General features: G+C 45.1%; 1 protein-coding gene across 2 annotated transcripts in view; it reads left to right on the top strand.

The window, feature by feature from the left end:
* St6gal1 (ST6 beta-galactoside alpha-2,6-sialyltransferase 1) overlaps nucleotides 1-18391 on the top strand; it is a 133205-nt gene that overhangs the window by 68951 nt on the left and 45863 nt on the right. For both annotated transcript variants that reach the window (XM_059277211.1, XM_059277213.1), the window contains exon 3: nucleotides 16002-16136. The gene's annotated coding sequence lies outside the window, so the exon portion shown is untranslated. The remainder of the gene's footprint in view (nucleotides 1-16001; nucleotides 16137-18391) is intronic.

Here is an 18391-nt window from a genome sequence, read left to right as displayed (position 1 = left end):
ATGGTTTAGAGACTGAGCTTTTACAATGAAGTAAAAATATGAAGCATCCTCTCCACTGAATCAAGAAATGGGCTAATGAATTGAATAGATAGTTCTTAAAAGAAGAAATAAGAATGAATGACCAATAATGGCTATCATCAAGGAAACAGTCAACAGAGGCTGACAAGGATGTGAGAAAAGGAACCCTTGTTCACTGGTGGTGGGAATGTACATGGTGCAACCACTACAGACGTGAGTATGGAGGTTCCTGAAAAGGCCACAAATAGAACTACCGTATGACTCAGCTGCACCACACCTGGGTGTAGACCTAGTGGATGGAAAGTCAGCACATCACAGCGATACTTGCACATCTGTAGGGAGTCCTGCAATATTCTTCGTAGCCAAGACATGCAACTGGCCTAAATGTCCATCAGCGGATGAGTAGAAAAAGAAAATGAGGTACCTAGATTTTTATTCAGCTGTAAAGAATTGTGACAGTACAGCACAGCAAAGAGAAACTGCAGGTCACTAGTCACTATGTTAAAAGAAATAAGCCAATCAGACAGAGTTCATTTTTCTCTTATATACAGATTCCAGTTGTGATGTGTGTGTGTGTGTGTGTGTGTGTGTGTGTGTGTGTGTGTAGGAAAGGGAGCCGGGAGAGGAAGAGGTCTAAATGTGGTGAAACAGGAGAAGGGAATGGAATATATGTGTTATGGGAGTAGTGGGGGGTGCTATACAGGGAGAGAAAGGGGACCACAAAGAAAATATCACTGTGGAACCAATTTGCTTCTACGCTACCTTCCCAAATCATCAAAAAGAATAAATATAAAACTCTAAATTAAATAAAACAACTTTACAAAAATAGTATTAAGTTATTTAATGAATTTGGAAGAAATTCACTGAAAGTCACATGAAAATGACAGTTTATAAAATAGTTAAGTATGAGACTAAACACAGAGCGTCTTTGAGTTCAGAAGATCCAGGGTTCAAGTGCTGGTTCTGCCGTTTACCAGCAGAAGTCCTTCCAGGGCCTTGGATTCGGCTTCTTGACCTGTGAAAAGACCAACTTCACAGCCCTGTTGTGAGGATGGAGTGCTCTGTGCTGTGTAGATTTTGAAGCAGCAGCCCCCATTGTGTCTGGATGTCCAGAATCGATGACGTGAATCCAGAGACCTGGCCTGACGCTATGGACCTGCCACTTCCTATCTGGCAGGAAAGCCTTGGGAAGAGTCTGTAGTAGTTAGGTGCCTGGGCCAGGCATTTACTCAGCCGTGTCCCACCTGGGGCTGGGCTGGTATTGCTCTTGCTTGTGTCCCTCCCAGGGAAGGTGTGACCTCATCCCATTCTGTGAAGGCCACCCTATTGTAAGCTGTAACATGCTTTAACTACTTCCTGCCGATGGTTCGGATCGGTTCAGTCAGAACCCACAGAGAGCAGTGTTGGGCACCAGAATGTTAACAGTGCTGCCCAGATGCTGTTGTTAGCAGACTTGAGCAAGCCTTTACTCCTTGGATTTCCTTGCCCTTTCTCTGTGCATGGCGCCCTGTGTGAGCTTGGCCTGGTCCTCCGGAAGACATCAGTTTACTTAGATGAGAGCGCCAAGCACTTCTTACCCTGGTAGCCTTAAGATGTGGTTAGCTGTATTCAGTGATTGTGGCATTTAGGAAATGTCTACTGGAGGGATGGCTTCCAGGTTAAGACCATGGGCTGCTCTTCCAGAGGGCTCTGGGTTCCATTTCCAGCATCCACAGCTCAAAACTGCCCGTAACTCCAGTTCCAAGTGATCCATAGCCTTCTTCTAGAGGCCCGCTTCTGACCGCCGCAGGCACCAGGCATGTACACGCTTCTCAGAGATATGTGCCGTCGAGACACCCATACACATAAGACTATAACTTAAAACAACGCCAGGGCACTCTGGCCCTGACTTCCTTTTGCACAGATGGACAAAGACATGATAGAATGCAAGAACAGCCCTTGACATGCCCCGTAGGCGTGGAGGGGCGACATGAATCCTGTCCTCACAAAAGACACAGTTCCAATAGAGAAATTGACAACATCAGACTTAAGAGAAAACTCTTTAATTTTGAGACAGGATCTTGCTATGTAGCACACAGGTGGTGTTGAACTCACAGTGTAGCCTGGCTGGCCTCTCCTGTCCTCTGACCTCTGCCTCAGTGCCGGAATTTTGTTGTATACCATCATGAATTTTGTTGTATACCATCATGAATTTTGTTGTATACCATCATGAATTTTGTTGTATACCATCATGCACGTCCAGGATTTGAGACAATTCTTAATGTTTGAATTACTTCCTATCTCTCTTTCCTTTGCAGCCATCTGGTCCTCTTTTGCAATTCAGCATATGGGACTTGCAGGCAGTCCGTTCCCCTGCTTGCTATAGCTACGCTGCTGACTGTCCAAAGTGGAGACCTGTCAGGGCCAAAGGGCATCCTTTCCCTAATAAAAGGGCAGGCCTACTGCCTCATCCAAAACTGAGTTTAGATCCAGCTCAACCTGAACCATAGGAGGATTTCTGGCAGTTAAATAATTCCTCAGGAACTAGCGAAGCTGATCCCCATTTGCCGAAGGAGTCAGTTCCCTTACCGCTGGCTAAATGGATGGGACTACTCACAAGTACTTGTTACAGATTTCAAAGTCCATTTTAGCACCCTAGCCCTTCTCACCTCCTCCTTCAGCCTCAACTCCCTCCAGCTCATGGGCTTCCCTCCGCAGCTACTCATTCTTCTCATAAGCCGGCTGTTCTCACTGAACCCGGCTCCTGCTCTTCTCACTATGCTCCCTCTCTTCTCTATCCTCTGCTCGTCTCCCCTCTCTTGCAGATAGCTCTGGCCCTGTCCAGTCGGCTGGCCAGGTTCAGTCTACTTCTTTCTCTCTCTGCTCTGGACTTTCCCAGATGCCTCTGGCTATTTTCTCCCTCTTGTCTACTGTAAAAACCTTCCCCTTAACCATACCAGGGACCAGTCCTCTTGGCAGTTTCTTTAGTGCACTCCCCCCTTTCCTTGCATAGCCCTGGTGCCGACACCCTGACATGCAAGACCTCTTTGTGATATAGATGCATTTGCCAGCTGAGGGCTCAGCTGGGGAGGGAGACTCCTGTCTGATCTGGCAAATCACTGAAATCCTGGTTTTACATTGATACGCTGATTTCTAAGCACTCAGTCTGATTCTTCTGGATCAACTTAGAATGAGTTACCCCTGCCAAATGAGGGGCAGTTGGGGGCATTTAAGTGCCTGCCTACCATTTGGTCATCTGGGGAAACCTGCTCTCTTGGAGGTGTGATTCTGTCCACCGCTGGGGCTGGAAGTGTTATTAAATAAGGCGAGACTGGGTGTACATTCTAGGTGCTGTGGTCCTAGATAAGAAAGTTATGATAAAGTTAAAGTAAGCTATGAAAACCACTATTCCTTGCACAAGGTCTCCTGGGAACCACTAAAAATGTTCAGTATTTCAAATAGCATGATGGGAAAAGCCTGTGTTCCACAATAAGTAGGCATAGCCAGGAAGTTGGGTTTCTATGTGTCATGCTGCACTTTTATTAGTGTTTTGTGTTAACAGTGACTGTCTCCTTGGCAGACCTCTTACAGGGAGAAATGTCTGCTTATTTAACAGCATGCAAGAGCTGAGGTTCCTGGTTAACAAGAACTGTCAAGATCTAGGGATTGTGTCAGGCTAAAACGAAATACAAAAGGTGTGAGATGGTTTAGAAGCCACTGACTCTGACTAAATGGAGCTCTTGTTAGTGTGTGGTTCGACTGAAACCCCTGGGAAGCAGAGGAGGGATGAAGGATCTGTATTTGAACAGTCAGATCATGTTCTCAGATTGGTAGAAATAACCCTCCAGGCTGTTTTTACTGGGTGGCTCTTGTAGGGTAGCATCACCACTGCCCAGCTAGAGAGAGAGAGAGAGAGAGATCTTTTCTGGAGAGAGATAACACACACATGGATCTATTCACTCCAGAAAGAGAGTCCACGACAGACCTAAATGATGCTTGCACCAAAGTCCAACTTGGTGAACCAATGAGTTTTTATTGGGATTACTAACCGGGGTTTGGTGGCGGGGTAACTTACAGGATCAGGGATGACTCACATGAAGAGCCCAGCCTGGGCGGGCAACAACTCAGGAAGGCTGCAGCTCCAGAGCTCTACATAGCTGCCAGGTAGCTCAAGTCGCTCCCATTGGTGGCTCAAATGTTCATTCTGTTGCCGTAAGGGGGAGGCCATCTCGTGAGCCTCCGCCTTCTTCCTGGGTCGGGGAAGGATAATGTTCCGATTTGGAGGAAACTGCTATATAACATAGAAAGATGTCTTAAAATGATGACATAAATTCTGAACCTCATTTCTTCACTAAAGGAGACGCTTGTCAATACCCTGGCTCCTAGGGTGATAAGATCAATTTTGGTAACATAAAATGCTAGCACACAGTAGGATCTCAGTGAAGAAGTCTACGTGTCTTCTATGAGCTGCAATCTATGAGCTGCAATGACAGCTCTTCTTCCTCTCCTTCCTCTTCCTCCTCCCCACCCTCTTCTTTACCACTACTACCACCACCACCACCACCACCAACAACAACAACACTACCATCACCATCATCACAGTCACCATCACCATCACCACCACCACCACCACCAACAACAACAACACCAACACCAACAACACCAACAACACCATCACCATCATCACAACCACCATCACCATCACCACCACCACCACCAACAACAACAACAACACCAACAACACCACCATCACCATCATCACAACCACCATCACCATCACCACCACCACCAACAACACCAACAACACCAACAACACCACCATCACCATCATCACAACCACCATCACCATCACCACCACCACCACCACCATCACCAACAGCACCACCACCACCACCACCACCACCACCACCATCACCACCGCCTCTTTGTTTTGCTTTTGAGACAAGGTCTCACACTGTTGCCCATGCTGGACTTAAGCTTTCTATCCTCCTGCCTCAGCTTCTTTCCTGAGAGTTGAGGTTGTAGGCGTGAGTCACTAGACTTGGGTACTGTTGGAGTAGCTTCTCTGGAGGTCTTCCTTTTGAATCTTCTCCAGTACAGTCCAATCCTACTGGAGCGGATTCTCAGTACAGTAGCAGGACTGAGACTTCTCCAACATGTCACCCAGAAAAAGCCAAAATTCTTATGTTAGTCTAAAGCCCCATGTGATCCGATGTCTCTCGGGACCCAGTTCTCTGCATACGCTCTCTGCTGCAGGCCTTGCATTGTTCTGGAAGCATGACAGGCTTGCCCCTGTCTGGGAAGCCTTCCTCCCTTCTAGAGCCCTCTTCTCTCAGAAGACTGCATGGCCCCTTCTTGCACCTCCTGCCAGACTGTGAAGATGCCCTGTTTTCAGTGGCCTTCCACACACCCAGTTTATTGTCCACTCAACCCATCCGTCTCTTTGCCCACTCTCTTTGCCTGCAACAACAACAACAACAGTAACAAACATTATCTCGGCTGGAGGTTAAGAGCACTGGCTACTCTTCTGAAGGTCCTGAGTTCAATTCCCAGCAACCACATGGTGACTCACAACCATCTATAATGAGATCTGGTGCTCTCTTCTGGCCTACAGGCATACACTCTGGTAGGATACTTCATGCATAGTAAATAAATAAATAAATAAATAAATAAATAAATAAATCTTAAAAAAATAATAAAGACTTAATGGATAAGAATGTTCTTTAAAAAATAAATAAAAATAAACAAACAAACAAACAAACAAAAAACATCTCTTCCTGAAGTGCCACCTGCATACGTATTTGCTTGGCTTCTTTATTTCCCCCTAACTACATGGCGAATGTTAGGCACCGGAGTCTCTGGCCACTTTCAGGACTTCCCACCTCAGTCTTCATTGGTTGAGTGTGCCCACTGTGCCCACTGGATGTAGGTTTCCGCCACACTCTGGACCACTGCAAGGGAGAAGAACCTCCCTCACTCCCTACTCCCGGGCCCTGAGATGATAGGGTCTAGATCTTTTTAGAGATAAAACCAAAGCAACAGTGAGGAAAACCGTGAGAACTGCTCAACCTGAAATGATCGGGTATCAATTCCAGGTCTGAAATCTGGCGCTCATTTTGCAAGACTTGGGAGAAGGTCCGTAATACCAGGGAGAAGCCATCTTTAAGAAAACAAGTTTTATAGGAAACTCTTGGAGGGCGCATTCTCTGTTCTCCCAAGGACGACAGCACAGTTAAGACAGTCTAGGTCCCTGTTAATGACCTTACATATTATAAACAAAGGATGTCTTAGGATATTTGAGTTCTGTTTCCTCATGGAACCTTAGCTGAGAAAAGCTGCGGGGATGGGAAACTGATATGAAACCCTAAAGCACTCGAGGAGAAAAAAGTTTTATATATATATATATATATATATATATATATATATATATATATATATCTCATATATGTATATATGATGGGGGCAGTAGAGATTAGAAGGAAGTGAAACAGTCCCTCTTCCTGTTGTGGAGACAGATGTAGTCTTCTATTTTTCTGAAGCACAGGGGTGTGGTGTAGTGTAGGGGAGGAGTGGAGAAATGAGGTGGATATGTTGCTTAGCAGTATGGTGTTTGCTCAGTCCTCTTTATAGGCTCCTTCTGTGCCTTCCTCCTCTGCTTATTCCCTTTGATTATGGAGCGGAATGCAGATTGGTCTTTGGTGTGGTAAGACTGGGGGAGATGCCTTCTGGGCATATGGCATCTGTGCCCTGGGGAGTGGGTGTTGTACAGAAGGAGAGCTAATGCCCTGGGGAGTGGGTGTTATACAGAAGGAGAGCTAGTGGGACGTGAAGGGCTGCTTTTCATCAAGAACCTGTACACTAGCCTGGCCAACATTTGCTGATTTGCCTGTAGGCAACAAGGCAGAAAATAGCAAATGGCCAGGAAGTGTTTCATTTGTTCCAATTAACTGGCTTTGGTCAGGGACTATAGCTGTGGGGTCAGTGCTCTCCTCCCCACAAGTTCTGGTCCAGTAGGCTGTCGGACAACCTCTGTGGTCATACGCTCTGGGGTTTCTAAAGACTTTGGCATCTTTTCCGTCATTGTCTGCCAGGCTGGAGAAACATCAGATCTCTGGTAAGAGAACCCTTTGGAAGCCTGAACGTTTCAGAAAGCCCCTTTATCCTTGAAGCTTTGATCTGAGCAGGATTCCGCCTCTACCCCTGCCCCACCCTTAGCCTTAGGAAGCTTGGCTTTGGGTAAACATTACAAGGGCTGCTGCCCCTCCAACAGCAAACGGCTCAGTACTTCCTAAACTCACTTTCCAGAGTCTCCGGCTACCACTCACTTTCCTGTCGCTTATCATGTGCCCTTGCTAGCAAAATAGTGACTCGTGGGAAGTGTATGGGCAGAAGTTTGCTTCCACAGTGGAAGTTTTCATCTTGACCCATGGCGGTTTCCAACTTTGGAAGCCTGGGTGTTAGAACCAGACAGCAGAAGTATGTTCCCAACTGCTAATTGTATTCCCTTAGGAACCACCGTAGCTGCAGTCATGAAGTGAGCCCCACCACATCACAGGAGCACACAGAAAGCGCTCAAGTATCATTGTCTTGAGAATGTGAGATAGTGTGACAAAAGCATGTCATTGAGTCGTTACCATATCTGGTAGAGACTTGTGTCTTGCAGATGAAGTCCAAGGCTCCCTGAACTTCACCAGTTCACTGGCTGGGGGGGTCACAAAACAGACAAGTAGAAAAGACAGGATTTCAGCCTGGAGTTTTGAGACAATAGCTCCAGCTGAGACTTTCTCCAAAGTTGGGCATCTCTCTCTATTTGTGATAAAGTGCTACTAGCCACCCCCATTTCTCATATATCATCATTTTTTTCAAAACACAGCTTATGGTAAATATGCAAAGAAAGGATATTCAAAATCTTAGCCCCGTTTTTCAAAGTCTTAGTGTGTAAGTCAGGCATTAAATGGTTTTGTTAAATCACTGTAAACATGACTTACTCTTGATTCCTGTGCTTTTTTTCTTCCTGGATTTTGAAAGGCTCTCCCAGGCTGTTGCTTCTCTCCACACCTCACTTGGAGTGGCGCTGCTCTAGCATCCTCCTCCTCAGAGCCTGGCTATAGACTGCCCAGCTGCATCTGAACTGGATGGGGAGTGTAGGCCAGTGGCAGAGGCAGGAGGCCCTGATTTTGATTTCCAGGACCCCAAACAACAAAAAAGCATTCGTGGTGCTTCTTAAATGCACATTGCTCATCCCCAGCACAGACCATTGAGATCAGAACGATTATGATAGAAGTTAGGAAGCTACATTTTGACGGGAGGTTTTGCTCACTCCCTGGAGAATCATGGTTCTCTGCAATCCTGCCTCCGTAGGTAATGGCTGAGAGGGTAGATAGTGAAGCTGCTGAAGTTGCTCCTGGCTCTCCTATCGCCACCCTGCACTCTTTATTCTCACGTCACCTCCACCTCTCTCCATCAGAACTCACCTGATGAATTGTAGTGAACAGGTTTTGAGTGCAAATGCCTTCCGGGTAGAGGGAGATCAGACCGTGAGATGCAAACAGCTAGTGGAGAGTGAGTACACAAACAAAGGCATTTCAGTGCATAGAGATGGGGGAGATGAGGAGGAGCCAGCTACAGACTGCTGGTAGAGGGGGTGCGACCAAAAAGATGGAGAAAGCCCAGGCACGTAAAGGATGTGCGTCAAGAAGGAGGCTATACATACAGGTGCGCAGAGTCTTGTTGATGGCTGAGTGAAAGGGAGGCTGAGTGTGGACTGCGTGGCTGGCAACATGGAGGTCCCAGTGCCTCTAACAAGAGCAGGTTCATGAAGTTGGGGGATTTTCAAGTGAGAATGGGAAGATGGGAATTGAGGAACAGTGCATGTGGACTATCTCTCAGAGAGTTTTACTATGGAGGATACTAGGGCCAGGGCTAGGAGGTGAAATGGGGCTGAGAAATGGAGAGGGGGGGGGGCAGACACTGAATTTATTTAGAACCACACAGTAGGTTACCTTTTGTAAAGTTGCGTCTGACTTTACAGTTAGTTCCTTCAGCAAAAGAGAGAGCGTTGCCTGTTGCAACCTTTTTCTTCAGGTTTTAAACTCTTCCCACTCCCAAATCATATCCATTGGTCAAGAGGGGCGGAGTTTACGGATCAGTCCTCTTCCCTACATAGCTTAATGCAAACACCTTTGAAAAGAATTTTTCCCATGTGTGCTTTACCTGTGGTTTGGTTTTGCCTGAAGCATTTTAAAGTAAAAACACCTACTATATATGCAAGTAATCCCATTTCTCCTCCAAGATTTTTTTTGTTCAAATTAAAGTTCAAATAAGGTCTAATTACATATTATTATTATTATTATTATTATTATTATTATTATTATTATTATAGCTTTTAAAATACCTGGTTTTCATATGTCTATTGATTCGCTGATAAAAATCAGTTCAGTTGTCTTATAGAAATCTTCTTTTCTGAATTAGTAAATAGAAATGTCTGTAAACTTTCCTATTTACTATTTTAAGTTACCCCTATTTACTATTTTAAGTTACCGCCCCTCCACCCCCACCCCCATTTCCTAATAACTGGAATTACATTTGAAGCCCAGGCAATATATAGATGAACATCTGTGGTAAGGGTGTTCATAGGTGGTGCTTTGTGCTCTGTGTTATCTTGTACTGGAGGCAGATTCTGTCCAGGTGTCCTGCTTATTGATGCCAAGACTCACTGTTCATGGGGCTTCCTGAATTATGAGAGATGACTTGTATTTAGTTTCTTTTTTTTTTTTTTTTTGATAGGAGAATAATAGTGTGTTTATCTGAAGATCAGGTCACCTTTGAGAAAGGGACACTTATTAGTGTAGAGGAAAAGGGGAGGGCTTCATGAAACCATTTCCTTATGTAGGCAGGAGTATTCAGTGTAAGTGGTTCAGCTCAGATGGGAAGATAGCGTGTCGGCCTGGAGGCAAGGAAAACCACAAAGTCACACCGCACAATAAACCTCACACAAGAGATTTATTGGGAGGGGGGAAAAAAACAACCCAGAAAGGTGGCTGCCTTTTCTTGGGTGAGAAACAGAAGCAAACTGAACAGGAGTCAGGGCTTATATAGAGTTTCTTGGGAACGAGGTGGAACTTTTCAGAGTAGAGCTTTCCAGGGTGGAGATTAGTGGGATTTCATGTCCAGAGATTGGGCTCTTTACTCTGTAGGGTGAGGGCAGAGTCCAGAAGTAAGGGCAGTTAGAGTGATTTGTGGGGTGGTTAGGGTAAATGGGCCAGCCAAAGAAACATAACCTGACCCTGAGACCAGTGCCAATTCACTGGCGCTAACACCAGAGACAAAGGTTAAAAAGGGCCAGTGAAAGAAACACACTTTGGCCCTGACCAAATCAGCACAAAAACCAGCCAATCCCTGAGCAGGAAAACCAACTAATCCCTGAGCAGGAAAACCAACTAATTCCTGAGCACAAAATCCAGCCAATCTCCAAGCGTGTCCAAACTCAGGGATTGAAATCCGACCAAGTCCCACCCTGAAAATCTTCACCCTGGAAAAACTCCGCCCCTACGAAGCCCTATATAAGCCCAGTACCTGTTTAGTTTGCTGCTGCCCTTTCCCACTCTGGCAGAGACAGTCACTCTCCTGGATTCTTCCCTCCCAATAAATCTCTTGAATGAGGTGTGGATGATGACCTTCTTTCGCCAAATTTAGAGCCAGAACAGAAAAGTAACAACTTTCTCAGGAACAGGAGCAGAGCAGAGCAGAACTGTTATGCATATGGTAATCTGAGCTGCATCGCTTACACCTGGAACTGGTAGGTAGAGGTCCTCAGGGCACGGCCTTAAATATGGGATCTAGTGGATGAGTAGTAGTCATCGTAGGTGTTGGCTCCAGCCAGTTCATTTGAAACAAGAGGAATATAGGTGAACTCAGGTAAAGTGGGCTATTACTGCAGCGGAGAAAGTTCTGTGCGGGGACATTGGGACATTCTGCCTTTCTAGCAAACAAGGAGCAAGTTCATCAGAGTGGAGTGAGACTAGGAGGGGAGGGGATCAAGCAGAACTCTAGAAGGGTGACAGGTGAGTACATTTGGAAGAGACTATAACTGAGGGACAGCATTAAGCATAGACTGGCCATCAGTGATCAATAATGTGAAATGAAATCAGTGTGTGTGTGTGTATGTGTGTGTGTCTGTGTCTGTGTCTGTGTGTGTCTGTTCGTGTATGTGTCTGTGTGTGTTTCTAGTCAGTTCAACTGCATGATTTTGGGGGTCGAATAGGATAGAGTTTGATTTAGCCAGAATTGCAATTTGACAAACCATGTGTAATGAAAGTCAGGAGGGAAACATCTAGGATTGACCATAGACTTTAAGGTGGCCAGGAGGAAGTGAGGACGCGAGGGGAGAGGGGGACATCCAGAGAAGATTGTTGGGGTTGAGGTAATCATTAGAATAAGTTCCAAAGACTGGAGTGATGATTAGAAAGACAATGTCTGAAACCAAGGCTATTCATTTCGCAAATTTCTTTGGAAATAATGAAACCAGAGTTAAGCCCTTGAGAGTGAGTGGCTAAGATCACAATCAACTCCAGTAGAGAAGATTGAAGAACTGTGGGGCCTGGGGACTAGAGTATGTTCAGGGAGTGAAGACTATCACTCAGTGTTGTGAGACAGATGAAGTGGTGGAGAAAATGACAGTAAGCCAGTAGGAAAATCTTTCCGGACTGAAAAGGAGCATCTCTTTCTGGATTAGAGAGGAGATGTCAACACCAAGTGGGAAACAGAAGTCAATGGCATAGACTGTACAGAGTGTTTGCTGCAAGAATGTGACGAGAAGGTTCTGAGCCTTCAGGTACATGTGCTGAGCTGGTATCCGTGGCTGTCATTCTGAGTCCACATGGCTCAGAGAGCAGCGCTTAAGCCACTAGGTGTATTTTTACAAGGAGGGTGATTTTTCTTTCATGTTAAAGTCTTTCTGAACAAGAGAAACAGCTGCTTGCACAGCCACATGTCCCTAGAGGTGGAAATTGTCACGTCGTCTTGAGTAACCAATAGACTAAAGGAACATCTGCAAAATGCTTGAAAGGAGATTCTAGCAGTTGGAACTGATGAAGGGGGATGGTGCTGTGTCAGAAGCAACTTATTTTTTCATTAAAAATGGCTGAGCATTAGTTATGGGCTAGACGAAGGGAACCAGAGATGTCTGAAAGGAAGAAGTTCTCTATGTGCTTGGAACAGATCTGCCATCAGGGGAATGTCCCATAGTTGGAAGAGGGCTAGAATAGGCACATTAGAGTCATATTGATCTATATGAGAATAAGGAGCTGGGTGATGATGACACACGCCTTTAATCCCAGCACTTGGGAGGCAGGTGGATCTCTGTGAGTTCAAGGCCAGCCTGGTCTATAGAGTGAGTTTCAGGACAGCTGAGGCTACCCAGAAAAACCCTGTCTCAAAAACAAACAAAAACTGAGAATTCAGAAAGCTTGAAAGAGAGAAGTTGGTGTTGGAAGGTAAAGTAGGCGTGGCCCACATGGAAGACAGTCCCCTCAGAAGGAAAGTTAAGGGACGAAAGTGTCTGGAACATTGAGAGCTCTCCCTGCGTTCCCCAGATAAATCATTTCTTTTTTTGTCTGTTTCTCTGTTTGTAACACTGGGATAGTATTGGCCTCTATGAGTAGGGGCTAGTGACGAGTCAGTGAAGCGCTGTGCATTAACACTTATCCCAGGGATGGTTGTGGTCCTCGGCAGGGGCGTGGTGGGGCTCTCACCTCAGTCGGTGTTTAAAATAGGTCTGGGATATAGGATCAGTGACCATCCTCACTTTACGGTGAGTTACCTGAGGCTTGGGGCCTGAGTCAACCAAGATCACGTGACTGGTGAGAAACTGAGCGTGGACTCTTCCCCCAGATCAGGCAGACAACAGGTCACATGCTCTGAATTGTATGCTCAGTGCTTAGCTTGTATCCAGTGCTAAATGAATCATCGATGTTGGTACCAGAGTCATTTGTTTGTCCTCTGGGGCCAAGGGCCCTGGTCTCACGTTGACAGCTGGTTGAAGATCACCAGACTAGCCATCTCATCAGTGACAGTGACTACCTTTGGAAGACCCTTCTAACCCATGCTAGATCTAGATAGACCATCTCAACTGGTTTACTTTTGGGATCCAGTCAGGCATGGCTTTTAATCCTCTTAGGAGGCAAGACTTTCTGAGGAAATGCAGTTGACATGACAAAGGAAGAGTTTGGGTAGATGGCTGCTGCTGCTTCTTCTGTTTGAGGGTGCTACCAATCAAAAATCTCATGACCCAAAAGCTTGTGTGTTAAGATTGACAGGAAACCATCTGCAGGCGAGAGGTTCATCCAAGGGTCAGTGCTCTCTGTCCCATCAACAATGCCTGAAACAAGCAAAACTGTTTAAAGAACTGCTTCATCCAGCAAATGCTTCCTGAGCTCCTACTATGAGCTTGACACTCACCAAGTGTCTGCAGTTACTGACAATAGCATTGAAGGCCGACAAGATCTATTATATCCGTAGTGAAAAGAGGCAGCAATCCCTTAATATGAATGCGCATACACAGTGGTAAATACTGACACCACAAAGGGAACTCATAAACAGAGGGGGGCTGTCAAAGCCATTTTCTGATTCTCCCAGGAGACTGCTCCGAATCCAGTTATTCTTGGAATTGGATAAAGAAAACCTTGAACTTTTTTTTCCCTCCCTCTGAGCTGAGGACTGAACCCAGGGCCTGGGACTTAACTAAGCTAGCACTCTACCCCTGAGCTAAATCCCCAAGCCCAGCCCTGAACTCTTTGGTAAAGGATAAAATGACATCTTCCACGTGCGCTTCTGTCATGCCCAGAGCCTGCCTTCTGTCTTGCTCCTGCTCATGATAGCAACCTCTTCTTTCAGCCAGAGCCTGTGGTCTTCAATGGAGCAGCTTCTCCATTTTGCTGACAAGGCTGGCAGTCGGGGTACCGAGGTGAACCCTGTGGGTGCGGCCAGTCCTCTCTGACAGGATCTCTTCCGGTTTCCATTTTACAGGAACGCTAACGCAGTGTTAGGAGACTCAGTAGTCAAAGGTTATGCTCACATGCTTGCTTTCTGCTTTACGGTGCTGGATCTTCAGAAATGGGCTTCAAGGCCAGCTTAGTATTGTGCAGCCAGTTGAAGATGAATACAGATGGAGTGTACTCTCAATAGTGTCCCCAAGAGTTCGCCTTAGTTACCTAACAGACAGATCAGAATCAGAAAGAATGCCAGCTCCTCAGCAGCTTTCCAGGCCTGACCCTTGAACATGCTTGATTTGTAACTGAAATCATGCCGGGCGGTGGCGGCGCACGCCTTTAATCCCAGCACTCGGGAGGCAGAGCCAGGCGGATCTCTGTGAGTTCGAGGCCAGCCTGGGCTACCAAGTGAGTTCCACGAAAGGCGCAAAGCTACACAGAGAAACCCTGTCTCGAAAAAACCAAAAAAAAAAAAAAAAGAAAGAAAGAAAGAAAGAAAGAAAGAAAGAAATGTAACTGAAATCATGGGTGTAAGGATAACATGTTTCCACTAAAATAGTTTAAGTGTTTTCCTCTCTACAGCTACAAAAGTTCACATGTATTTATATTCATGGGGATGTAACTTTAAGGGGTGTTTAGATATAAATAGGTTTAAAAACCGTTATAAATAGGTTTGAGATTAAAACCCTTTTCTTTTTATACACATATTGCTTTATAGAGTTCACATTCTTTCCTCATTAATCCTTTTAATCCCCTCAGCTGTAGGAGGTAGGAACTCATTTTACACTTCAGGAGACTGAAATGCATATTTCATCCTTTTTGTTTACTCAGCCCTAGATTTATGGCAGTTTGATCAATAGTCACAGGGTCTTAGTGCTCGCGTACTTTCTAGAAGGGTTAAGCTATGTGCTTCTCCTTCAGTTCTCTGACAGCTATTGTGATCTGCCCAGCAATGCCTCAGACTGTTTCCAGTACCACCACGTGCTGTCCAGTCTGTAACCTGGGGCTTTACCCCTCCTCCCAGGTCTCTCTTAAGATCAACCTTAAATATCATGTGCTTCTCAACTGTTGTTTTTAATCTATGATTTATCTATTCAAGTTAGTTGCCTCTTTCTTTTGGGAGGCTTTTTACCCTACTAGCCCTTTATTTTTATTTTTAAAATTTCTTGCAATTAAATTAACTTAGCTTTCCCATTGCTATTTTTTGAATATAGCATCAAAACTGGAAAGACTCAATAAATATAGAGTGAGTTCTGTTTTTAGCTTTAAAGATGTTATATGTTATGCTAAACATATAAAGCTTGGCTTTTCTTTTGATACACTAGGGATCAAGCCCAGGGCTATATGTTTACCATACAGATACTCTACCACTGAGCTAAATACCTTTTTATCCACCCCACCCCCCACCCCCGCTTGAGCTATATTTCTTGGTTTTTTTTTTATCTTAAAGAGTAATTCATATCTATTTTAGATATTGTTGAATGTACATAAAACTTCAAAGATGGAAATGTCCCTTATTCCACAACCCCAGGCACCATTTTTTCCTAGTGCTTTTTCTTTTTAAAGTATTATTTCTGAATTTGAATAGTATTTATAGTTCGGTAGCCATGTTAAAAATACATGATGAGTTGAACTTCCCCATATCATTAAATATTCTGTACAAATAAATAATTTTTAAAAATCTATCTGGAGTGTTTTGGGGGTGGTGAACCTTTTTGCTGTTTATTTCTAAGGAGAGACTGGTCACACGCTTCTCCCCAGATGGTTTTGTAGTGCCCACTTTAACCTTTCTAAAACATTCCTACTCTCTACCCCGTCCACGCATCTTGAGTGTTGCGTCTGTAATTCGTCTTTACGTCTGTAATTCGTCTTTACGTTTTCCGGCATGCTCTGGGCTTCCTGGGATATGCCATAGCGCACAGCTACAAAAGCGCCCAACCGTCCTGTTAATGTTTAACACCACTCTGCCAGAAACATCACTCTAACTCCCCCCCCCCCCTTTTATTTGTATTTAAGATGGTTTTTGATCATCCTGAGAAAAATGAGCCCTGGCCGCCAGACCTAATCAAGTAAACCTCCTTCCCATGGAGAATAGTGCTGGTTCCTGAGGACCTGGAGGCCTGCAGCCCCAGAGGGATTCGCCAGAAGCAGGTAAGAAATGCCTAAAAGTTTGAGAAGGTGGAGGGGGCCGTTCCTGAGTAGAAGAGCGTGAGCCTGACTGAGCTGGCAGCGGGGCGGGTCTTTCTTGTCTCACCACAACTTTGCAGCTTTCCTCAGTTTCTTCCTTTCTTAGTCTTCTAAGCACTTGTTCAGTGAGGGCCAAGGAGGTGGGGACAGCAGCTTTGTCCAACTCTGTAAACTACAGACAAAAGGTCTGAACTGTTCTATAACTGCCAGCCTTTTATGAGAGCGTTTATATGCCAAGGATTCCATTTGACATTGAATGTGCTTCAAGGAATAGATAGAGCAGACTTTTTACTTACAGAGGTTTTCTGTATTATCTTGTGTTAGTTTGGTCTCCGTGGGTGGTAATGTACATGACTGCAGTATCCTTTTTCAGTTTATATGCCAAGGATTCCATTTGACATTAAACATGCTTCAAGGAGTAGCTAGGGCAGACTCCTTACTTACAGAGGTTTTCTGTATTATCTAGTGTTGGTCTGGTCTTTGTGGGTGGTAATGACTGCAGTATTCTTTTTCAAGACGTCTTCTCCAGGTGTAAGGATTCATTTGCTTCAGCTTTGTCTGCTCACTAATCCCTTACTGAGATTCACTGTTCCAGGTTCGATTCTGGGGCCAGTTGTTTAGACATGATATCAGGAAGCATTCTCCTCTGATAAGGGCTAGGCTCAAAATCCAAGCTTTGTAAACACAAGTAGGGCTTGTGGTGAAAGTCAAGGGCAGAGAACTCATCAGCTGCAAAGCCTAGAAGTTTACACACTAAGTCTGCTGATAGAAAACAATTAAAGCATATATTGTTCTCCAAAAATTTATGGCGAAAAGCTCACCTCTCCTCTCCCTGAGGTAGGTGTTAGGTGGGGTCTTTCTCTGTGTCTGTCTTGCTCAAAGAGCTTTGTAGTAGAATATTATTTTAAGCTGTGTTACTTTTGTTTATGTTACATTTGTTTAACTCTGTGAAGCTGTGCTACTGTGCCTATGTAAAACACCTGATGGTCTAATAAAGAGCTGAAAGACCAATAGCAAGGCAGGAGAAAGGATAGGCAGGGCTGGCAGGCAGAGAGAATATATACAGGGAGAAATCTGGGAGAAGAGAGCTAGGAGCCAGAGAAGGAGAAGGACTCCAGGGGCCAGCCACCCAGCTACACAGTGAGTCACAGAGTAAGAATAAGAGTTACAGAAGTTAGAGAATGGGAAAAGCCCAGAGGCAAAAGGTAGTCGGAATAAGTTAAGGAAAGCTAGCAAGAAACTAAGCTAAGCTAATGCCGGGCATTGATAATTAAGAATAAGCCTCTAGGGCCGGGCGGTGGTGGCACATGCCTTTAATCCCAGCACTCGAGAGGCAGAGCCAGGAGGATCTCTGTGAGTTCGAGGCCAGCCTGGGCTACCAAGTGAGTTCCAGGAAAAGGCGCAGAGCTACACAGAGAAACCCTGTCTCGAAAAACCAAAAAAAAAAAAAAAAAAAAAAAAAAAAAAAAGAATAAGCCTCTGTGTGTGATTTATTTGGGAGCTGAGTGGCGGGTCCCCCAAGAAAAAGGTGAAACCAAACAACAACAGAGCTAGGCAAGTGAGAATGGGCCCTTCAGCTCTGAGTGACCATGAATAGAAACCCTTGCTTGCCTTGTCTCAGGTAAAGATAAAATGAAGGGAACACAAGCACTGATGGAAGGTTCCAGATAAGTGTGATAAGGCCCTGAAGGCCCAGGCCAGCTGAGGGCTCTCAGACTGTCATCGGTAGAAATTCCTTTTTCCTAAGCATCCCGGGAAAGGCAGTGGCAGGCTCCCCTGAGCCTCTGCTCTGGTAACAGTGAAGTGGGACCCTCGTTGCCATGGCCTTTCCCTTAGAACCGTAAGTCACATTCCAACTCACCATTTCCACGTCGCTCACAGGAGTCAGGATTGCATGTATTTCCCAAACCTACACAGAGATCTCATGGGAGGACCATACTGGATATTATAACACTTAGTTCATGTGAAAGAGCCCTAGTAAGGGGAGCCCATCAACGATGCCCGATGGAGGCTGCTTTGCTCTGACTGAGAGTTTCATTTCTGGGCGCTCTAGTTTCTGAGTTCTGACCAGTAGTTCTCAACCTTCCTAATGCTGCGACCCTTTAATACAGTTCCTCAAACTGTTGTTGTGACCTCAAACCATACAATTATCTTGTTGGTGCTTCATAACTGCGAATTTGCTGCTATTGTGAATCGTAATGTAAATATCTGATACTCAG

Source organism: Peromyscus eremicus, chromosome 12, assembly GCF_949786415.1.
Source record: "Peromyscus eremicus chromosome 12, PerEre_H2_v1, whole genome shotgun sequence".
NCBI classification, from domain to species: domain Eukaryota; kingdom Metazoa; phylum Chordata; class Mammalia; order Rodentia; family Cricetidae; genus Peromyscus; species Peromyscus eremicus.
This window is presented reverse-complemented; position numbering and strand designations above follow the sequence as displayed.